The following is an 8,349-nucleotide window of genomic DNA, read 5'->3' on the forward strand; positions in this document are numbered from 1 at the left end:
CATGAGGGAAGCGGAGCGGGGCGCCGAGCGCAGCAGCTCGGAAAGTTGGGAGAAAGTTGGGAGAAGGGGGAGGGGCGGAGGGCGCGGAACCCGGGGCCGCCCAGAAGTGCACTGGGCTGTGTGCTCCCACCCGGATCTCGCGTGCCCGGATCGGGGCCCAGGGACCCCGGGGGCAGACCCAAACCCGGCGGACCAGGGAGCGGAGAAAACACCCAGCAGCGCGGAGAGCCCCCCAGAGGTGCGCATTATTTTCTTGCGGACTTCGGATTCTTCTGGATTAGCCCACCACCCCCTAGTTGGCGCAGGGGACCGTGTTTGGGCGAAGCTTTTGAGGATGGAGGGTGGCCCTGGGGGTCCGGAGGCAGCGATCTCAGCTTAGATAACCCTGGAGTGAACGTCCACACAATCATCCAAAGAACTAAGTACAGTATCGGGGACTTACTATGCACTCAGCCCAGCGCTGGAAAGTGCGAGGAGGAAGTGAGGCAACTGAGTTGAGATGGGGAGGAACATAGAAAAGTCTAGGGAGCAAGGGTAGATAAAAGGTAGGTGGGTCTGAGCGAGTGAGGGGTCCTGATGGATTCCCAGCTCACCGTCCTCATTCTCACTGTCGAGTTTGGGAGGGCTCCGCGCCACCCGCAGCCCTGACCCTTGGGGCTGGGGCCGGGGCTGCTGCTGTCTTTCCTGAAGCTGTTTCCTGTCTGGCTCCTGGGGGCCCTCGGGATGGCTGGGAGGGCTCTTCCTCTCATTGCCACCACCCTCCCCCCATATCATCAGTTAGAGGGGAGGGTCTAGGAAAGCAGTGAACTTCCCACCAACCCCCTTCTACATCAGGGCACCTGTATGAGTCCAGGGGTGGATGGAGGGTGCAGCAGGAGTCTTCCAGTGGGAGAACTAGAAGGAAAGGGCTTAAACTCAGAAAATACTTAAGGGGAACAAAGTCTGGAGGAGCTGAGGAGCCAAGAGAGAGTCGGAGTCACTGATGCCTGGGGGGCTGCCAAGTGCCTCTAACACCCCAGAGAGGACAGCCAGGTCTCTAGTGACCTCTTGTCCCAACTCACTTATCTTCCTGCCACAAGTGGTGCTCCCCACACCCCTGCCCTTCCTCATTGCCCAGCCTGGGTCCTGCTCCGGGGTGGGGGGGTCACAAAGGGCAGGAAACAGCCGGTTTGGCTGGAGTCATGCAGACCAGGCCGGGACTGGGAATACCACCCTCCTCCCTCTCTGATCTAAGTCAGCTTCTCCTCCGGGTCACACTCGCCCCTTCCCTCACCTTTCCCTGCTTTTACTCTCCATTCAGATCCTTTTCTCTAAAAGTTATGTCTCCTCCTGGGCTCCGCTTGATTTTTCTCACTTGGTGGTGGAGGTGGGGGTGGTGCATCATTATGGATGAATTAGATTCATCACGATGGGGTGGAGGTGTGCATGGCTTAAATGGTAGAGACCAAGATGCACAGAGAAATGAGGCAGGGTGGAGTGAAGAGCTGATAAGACAGAGGGGTGAAATAGTGTAATAGCTCACCCTCACTGTAGACTTGAACCCTGTATTTCTGACCTCTGAGTACCAGGCCCCTCCCCCCTCAGCTAGAGTGAATAGAGCATCTTAAGTAAGAACATACCCAGTAGCCGAAACCGGTTTGGCTCAGTGGATAGAGCGTCGGCCTGCGGACTGAAAGGTCCCAGGTTCGATTCCGGTCAAGGGCATGTACCTGGGTTGCGGGCACAGCCCCAGTGGGAGATGTGCAGGAGGCAGCTGATCGATGTTTCTAACTCTGTCTCTCTCCCTTCCTCTCTGTGAAAAATCAATAAAATATATTTAAAAAAAAAAAAGAACATACCCAGTAGATCCCATATCATTGGGTCCTCAGCTCCCACCCCCCGGCATGTAATCCAGTTCTTAGTACCTAGTACATACCAATAAAAAGAATGAATAAAATGAAACTTATTGAGCATCTACTATGTGACAGATGATTTGCAAGATTTGTAAAACACGGCTTCTGGCCACAAAGATCTTATAATCTGGCAGAGATCCCATTACTTCCCCTTTTCATGGAGATGATGGCTGAGATTTTCACTCCAGTCAATGCTAAGGAATCGCCCTTGGTCTATCCTGTAGGTGGGAGGTCATTTCCTCCACCCTCTGACCATCCAAGACTACTTCCTAGGCAAGCTAACTCAATATCCACCATCACATAGGTGAGCAGTCATATCACTACCTCAATCAGCCCAAACAAATCTCAGGCCCTCCTTTCTTCATTATCACAGCACTTAGGGCACGTCACTGTCCTCCCACCCCAAATATTAGGCTGTCACCCCATTCCCTGCCTATGACCAATATGCTGCTGTCATTTATCGCCATGACAGTACCTATGTGAAGCACCCCAACACCCCAGTTAACCCCCCAACAGCTGGCAGGGCTTTCTTTTTGCTATCCACATCATTACAGTTTGGATTAGTCTTGGAGTTAGAACATTTCCTATACATACTAAAAAAACACACAACAGGTCATCTCTTTTCACCATACATTGTAGAAATTGTCACCCTTCCTTCCATATCCCAGGGCCGGTCCTCTGGCCCATACAAGCCTGTCAAGTTAAATGTGCTTGGAAGCTCCTGAAGTTTACACTTCAGCAGCCCTCACCTCCCGAGCTCCTGCCAAAGCCCTGGTTAATGAGTGCCATCAATTTAAACAGTTTTTAAGGTGAGTCACTGCATGAGAACCTTTGAAATGGTCTGGAATCTTATACCTCTTGTAGGAAAGGAATTTGATAGAGGCTTTTCATCTTACCAATGATGAGCCAAAAGATGTTTATAAATTCAATAATGGGCCCTGGCCGATTTGGTTCAGAGATTACAATGTTGGACCAAAGGGTTGCGGGTTCGATTCCCAGCCAAAGGCAGTACCTCAGTTGCAGGGTTTCACGGCCCCTTGTGGGAGGCAACCAATTGATGTGTCTCTTTCATGTTGATGTTTCTCTCCCTCCCCTCCCTTAATTCTCCTCTCTCTCTTTTTTATAAATATATTTTATTGATTTTTTTACAGAGAGGAAGGGAGAGGGATAGAGAGTTAAAAACATCGATGAGAGAGAAACATGGATCAGCTGCCTCCAGCACACTCCCTACTGGGGATGTGCCCGCAACCAAGGTACATGCCCTTGACTGGACTCGAACCTGGGACCCTTGAGTCCACAGGTGACACTCTATCCACTGAGCCAAACTGGTTAGTGCTAATTCCCCTCTCTTAAAAAATATCCCCACAACCTTGGGTGAGAATAAATAAATAAATAAATAAATAAATTCAATAATGGAAGGAAAAATTAAATTGTTCATACTAGAGGGAAGACAGATATAGAGAGAATAGAAAATAATACAAAATCATCATATGAAGAGGTGGTCAAAGAGTATACCTGTAAGAAAAAGGTAGGACATGAAAGTAGTATTTGTTAATCTTTTTTAAAAGAATATTTTAAATTGTTTTTTTAAGAGAGAGAGGAAGGGAGAGAGAGGTAAACATGATGAGAGAGAGACACATTGATCTGCTACCTCTTGCACAACCCCTACTGGAGATCAAGCACAAAACCCGGGCATGTGCCCTGACCAGGAATTGAACCAGCAACCTGTTGGTGCACAGGATGAAGCCCAACCCAGCCACACCAGCCAGGGCAGGACATGAAAGTATTATAAAGGTGTATTCAGTAGTTATTTATGACACTCTAACCAACTCAGCTACCCGGCCAGGGTTGTTTATCTAGCTTTTTAAAAAACAATATTTGATTACATTTGAATACACAACTTTTGTACAAAAAAAAATATAAAACACCACAATAAAATGATAGCAAGACATGTGGTATTTCATTTGCAATGTATGACAAATGGTTAACATCTTTAGTCATAAATGACTTTTTATCAAGCTTTTGTAATATTTATGGTATTTATCATCTTAACATTTGCAACTGGTTGTGATTTCTCAATCTAAATAAGCATTAACTTTTATACTTAATTTTATATTCATAATTGTGTTTTCTTAATAAGGGTTCCCCAAATTATATAAACTTCAGGACTGACAAAATCTGAACCCAAGCCTCATCTGATTACCACAAATATCTCTGAAATCATCATATACAAAGTTGTATCACACACACACATAAACGCCTTTATTAATTTATTAGTGATTGTATATTTACTTGTATGTGGCCCTAAATTTCATGAAAGCAGGTACAACAGATCTTCAACATATACTGTTTGGCCCATAGTAAATACTAGTAAATAAATATATGCATATACTAGAGACCCGGGCACGAATTCGTGCAGCAGTGGGGTCCCTCAGCCTGGGATCCGGCCAAAACGAAACTTGTTCTTGACATCCCCTGAGGGGTCCCTGATTGTGAGAGGGCACAGGCCAGGCCTAGAGACCCCACTGGTGCAATGATCAGGGCCAGGAAAGGACGCGGGAAGGCTCCAAGGTGTGTCTGGCCCTTCTCCGGATCGGCTGGACCCCAGTAGCAAGCTAACCTACTGGTCAGAGCATCTGCCCCCTGGTGGTCAGTGCACATCATAGCGAGCGGTTGAGTGGTCTTAGCATGTCATTAGCATATTATGCTTTGATTGGTTGAACGGATGACCGGACGACTGGACACTTAGCATATGAGGCTTTTATTATATAGGATATTTATATATTCTTATTGATTTGGGAGAGGGAGGGAGAGATAGAAACATCAATGATGAGAGAGAATCATTGATCATCTGTCTCCTGCACACACACACACACACACACACACCACTGGGAATATAGCTCACAACGTGGGCATGTGCCCTGACCTGGAATAGACCCTGAAACCTTGTGGTATATGGGCAACACTCCAACTAACATAGCCACATTGGCCAGGGCTCCTCAGAAATCACTTATTGAACATTTTACTATGGGCCAGGCTTGGGGACACAAAGTCCTCCTCTGCCTTTCAGGACTTGACAGCCAGGGATAGAAATAGCCATGGAACTTCTAACATAGGAAGTGTGTTGAGCATAAATGGTGCCACACATAAGGTCCAATGGGATTAGGAAGGAAGCACACCTTATCCAGCCTGCAGGGTGAAGGTGCGCTTTCTGGAGAAGCTAATGCTCTCTAAATGAGTCATAAAGGAGACTGGCAGGAATGTTGCTTTAAAGGCAGAAGAAGGAGCAGATACAAAAGCAGAAGCATGGTGAGATTGCCCCCAAACTGCCAAGAGTTCATAATACCAGGGTGTAGAGTGCAAGGACAGTGACAATGGATGAGCTGGGGAGGTGGGCAAGGCCAACCTTATAGGATCTTCCAGAAGGATGTACTTATTCTGAATACCTTGGGAGCCATTAAAGTATTTTCGGCAAAGAAACATCGGTGGATTTGTCTAGAAAGATCCCACTAGACAACTTTGGAGAATGGATTGAAAGGGATAAAGACTGAAGGCAGAGCCCAGCCAGGCATGGCTCAGTGATTGAGCACTGACCTATGAATCACGAGGTCACGGTTCGATTCCCAGTCAGGGCACATGTCCGAGTTGCAGTCTTGATCCCAGTGTGGGGCATGCAGGAAGCAGCTGATCAATGATTCTCTCTCATCATTAATGGTTCTATCTCTCTCTTCCTCACCCTTCCCCTCTAAATCAATAAAGATATATTTTTAAAAAGAAAAAGACAGAGAAACTAAATGCAGTTCTCCAAATGACAGTGAGGTTTTGGATGGACAAAGGTGTGTGTGTGTGTGTGTGTGTGTGTATCTTAGGGTAGCACTTAAGAGATGTCAAAAAGCTAAAGCAAGGAGGACTTACAACCTAGTTGTGGGGATGGGGGAGGCTGAAATCAAGCATGATTCAAGTTTCAGATTTGGGCAGCTTGGTAGGAGCTAGTGAACCAGACCATGGGGGAGGAAGATGATGGGCCTGTTGAGTTTGAGATCGCTGTGTACTATTTAGGAGTTCAGAGACAGCTTTTTGGCTGGAGATTGCAAGTTTGGGAGTTTTGAGCATATGTGGTGATGTAAGCTGCAGGGAGTGGGAATGGGGGTGTGGAGGAGAGTATAGACTGGGAAGATTGAGGAAAACCTACTACTTCACCTTTAAAAAAAACAAACATTATCATATTTAGATCATCATAAGAACCTGGTTAGACAGGCAGGATGGGTGTTATTATGACATCTACTTTAAAAAAGCAGAGACAGGCACCCTGGTAATGCAGTTTGTTGGAGTTTTGTCCTGTACACCAAAAAGGCTGTGGGTTCCATCCCTGGTTGGGGTGTGTGTGGGAGGCAACCGATCAATGTTTCTCTCTCCCTTCCTCTCTCTTTAAAGAATCCATGAAAACATATCCTTGGGTGATGATGAAAAATAATTTATAGATGAGACAGGCTCAAACGGTTAAGTGACCTGCCCAGTGCACTCACCAGTCGTCAGCAGGTAGGCCTGACTCCTCTGAGGTGTCTCCCACTGCACCCAGGACAGCCTTCCAGCCCCACTTGCAAGGCCCTTTCCTTCTTCCTCTCACCCAGGCCAGGCCGAGGGCATTTCCCTCCCTCTGACTTGAAGCCTTTCTCTTGCAGAGCTTCTACTTTCCACCAGCCTCTAAAGGGGTGTGACCTCCCCCGCTAACATTCACCAGAGCCTTGCACATCCAGCCTCTAATCTTGGTGCTGGGGATAGAAGAAGGGCCCCTGAGCACTGATGGGATAGCAGGGGACTGAACCAGCTAGGACTGGGAATGAGCATCAGAGGGGCCTGATAAGAAGGAGGGAAGGAGCCAAAACCGGTTTGGCTCAGTGGATAGAGCGTCAGCCTGCGGACTGAGGGGTCCCAGGTTCGATTCCGGTCAAGGGCATGTACCTGGGTTGCGGGCACATCCCCAGTAGGAGATGTGCAGGAGGCAGCTGATCGATGTTTCTAACTCTCTTTCTCTCTCCTTTCCTCTCTGTAAAAAAATCAATAAAATATATTAAAAAAAAAAAAAGGAGGGAAGGAGAAGGGCAGAGCTCACAGCAGAGGCCAAGGCTACCTGAGGGCAAGGAGGTGGTGGTTAGAAGGAGGCAAAGAGGCTGCAGGTCAGAGCTAAAAGGGAGAGGTTGTTGGTGGTGGTGATGGGGGGGGGCGAAGGGGGGGTAGAACAGGGGAGCGGTAGTGGGAGGCTCATTGTCCCAGCGGGGGAAGTCTTTTGTTTCCTCTCTTCCCTTGGCAGACTGACAGGATATGAGGCCAAGCCCCCCTCCATGCCAACATCCCCCCACCCACTGGATGTGGCCCTTCCCTTACCATTGTGTCCTTGACAGGAATGGGGCAGGGACACTGGCTGTAGGAGGGAATTTAAGAAGGACTATTTGCGGTGGGGGGATAGGCTATCAGGGTCCTGAAGGGACGAGAAGCTCCTGGGCTGGTTCATGGAGCTTGCCAAGGGAAAGCTCTGTGCCTGGGGAGGAGCAGGAAATCACGCTTGGGTGGGGCCCGCACAGAGGGTAGCAGGTCAGGCCAGGGGGCTGTAGGCTGGGCCCCAGAGGAGATGACGTAGGGCTTCGGGCTTCTCCCAGCCCCCACCATTCCAGCCTCCGCGGGCCGAGAGCTCACCTGAACCCGTGTTCCTCCACCCCCTCCATTCCCTAAGGTTGACATCACTCCCACAAGGCAGTAGGCACCTCGTAGAGCCCAGCATACTCAGGTGACATGCCTGGGCCCTCCACGTCCACGTCCCTGGACTTCCTACCTCCCCGAGGTCTGGAGTCTGGCCTGCCACTGGGAACCCTAGAATTGCATCCCTCCCCTGCGCTCCCTCCAGGGCCAGTTTGCTCCATCAGCTGTTCCTGCAGGAAGGGCGCCCCGCGCAGCCTCGCCTCTCTTCCCGAGCCTTTTGTTTGCTGGGTCTGCAGGAAATTATAGGGGCGGTGACCAAGGGCTCATCTGCCCCAGGGGCCAGAGGGAGGGGGTCCGGACTCATTAGATTGGACCCTGGGGAGCTCCCGGCTCGGGCACGGAGGGTGGGTCACCACAGGGATTAGCACTGAGAGCCTGAACTCCGAGTGGGGCTCCCCGGGGGCGGGGCTCTCCGGGAGTGGGGTTCTCCGGGGGAGGGGCTCTCCGGGGCGCGGGTCTCTAGGGGGCGGGGCTCTCCGGGGATCCTTAGAGCTGGTGGCTGGGCCGGAACTCCGAAGTCGCCAACTAGGAGCCAGGAGCCAACACCAGGGGAGGAAAACCAAGCGCCTCGTCCGACACGCCTCAGGCCCCGGGATCCCAGTGGGTGGGAAGGCGCCACGCGGGTCTGACCCAGCAACCTCAGGAGTAGCTGAGCCCTCCCCGCCCCTGGAAAAATGGCGAGGAGGAGGCCCGCACCGAG

Source organism: Myotis davidii, unplaced genomic scaffold, assembly GCF_000327345.1.
Source record: "Myotis davidii unplaced genomic scaffold, ASM32734v1 scaffold901, whole genome shotgun sequence".
In the NCBI taxonomy this organism is placed as follows: domain Eukaryota; kingdom Metazoa; phylum Chordata; class Mammalia; order Chiroptera; family Vespertilionidae; genus Myotis; species Myotis davidii.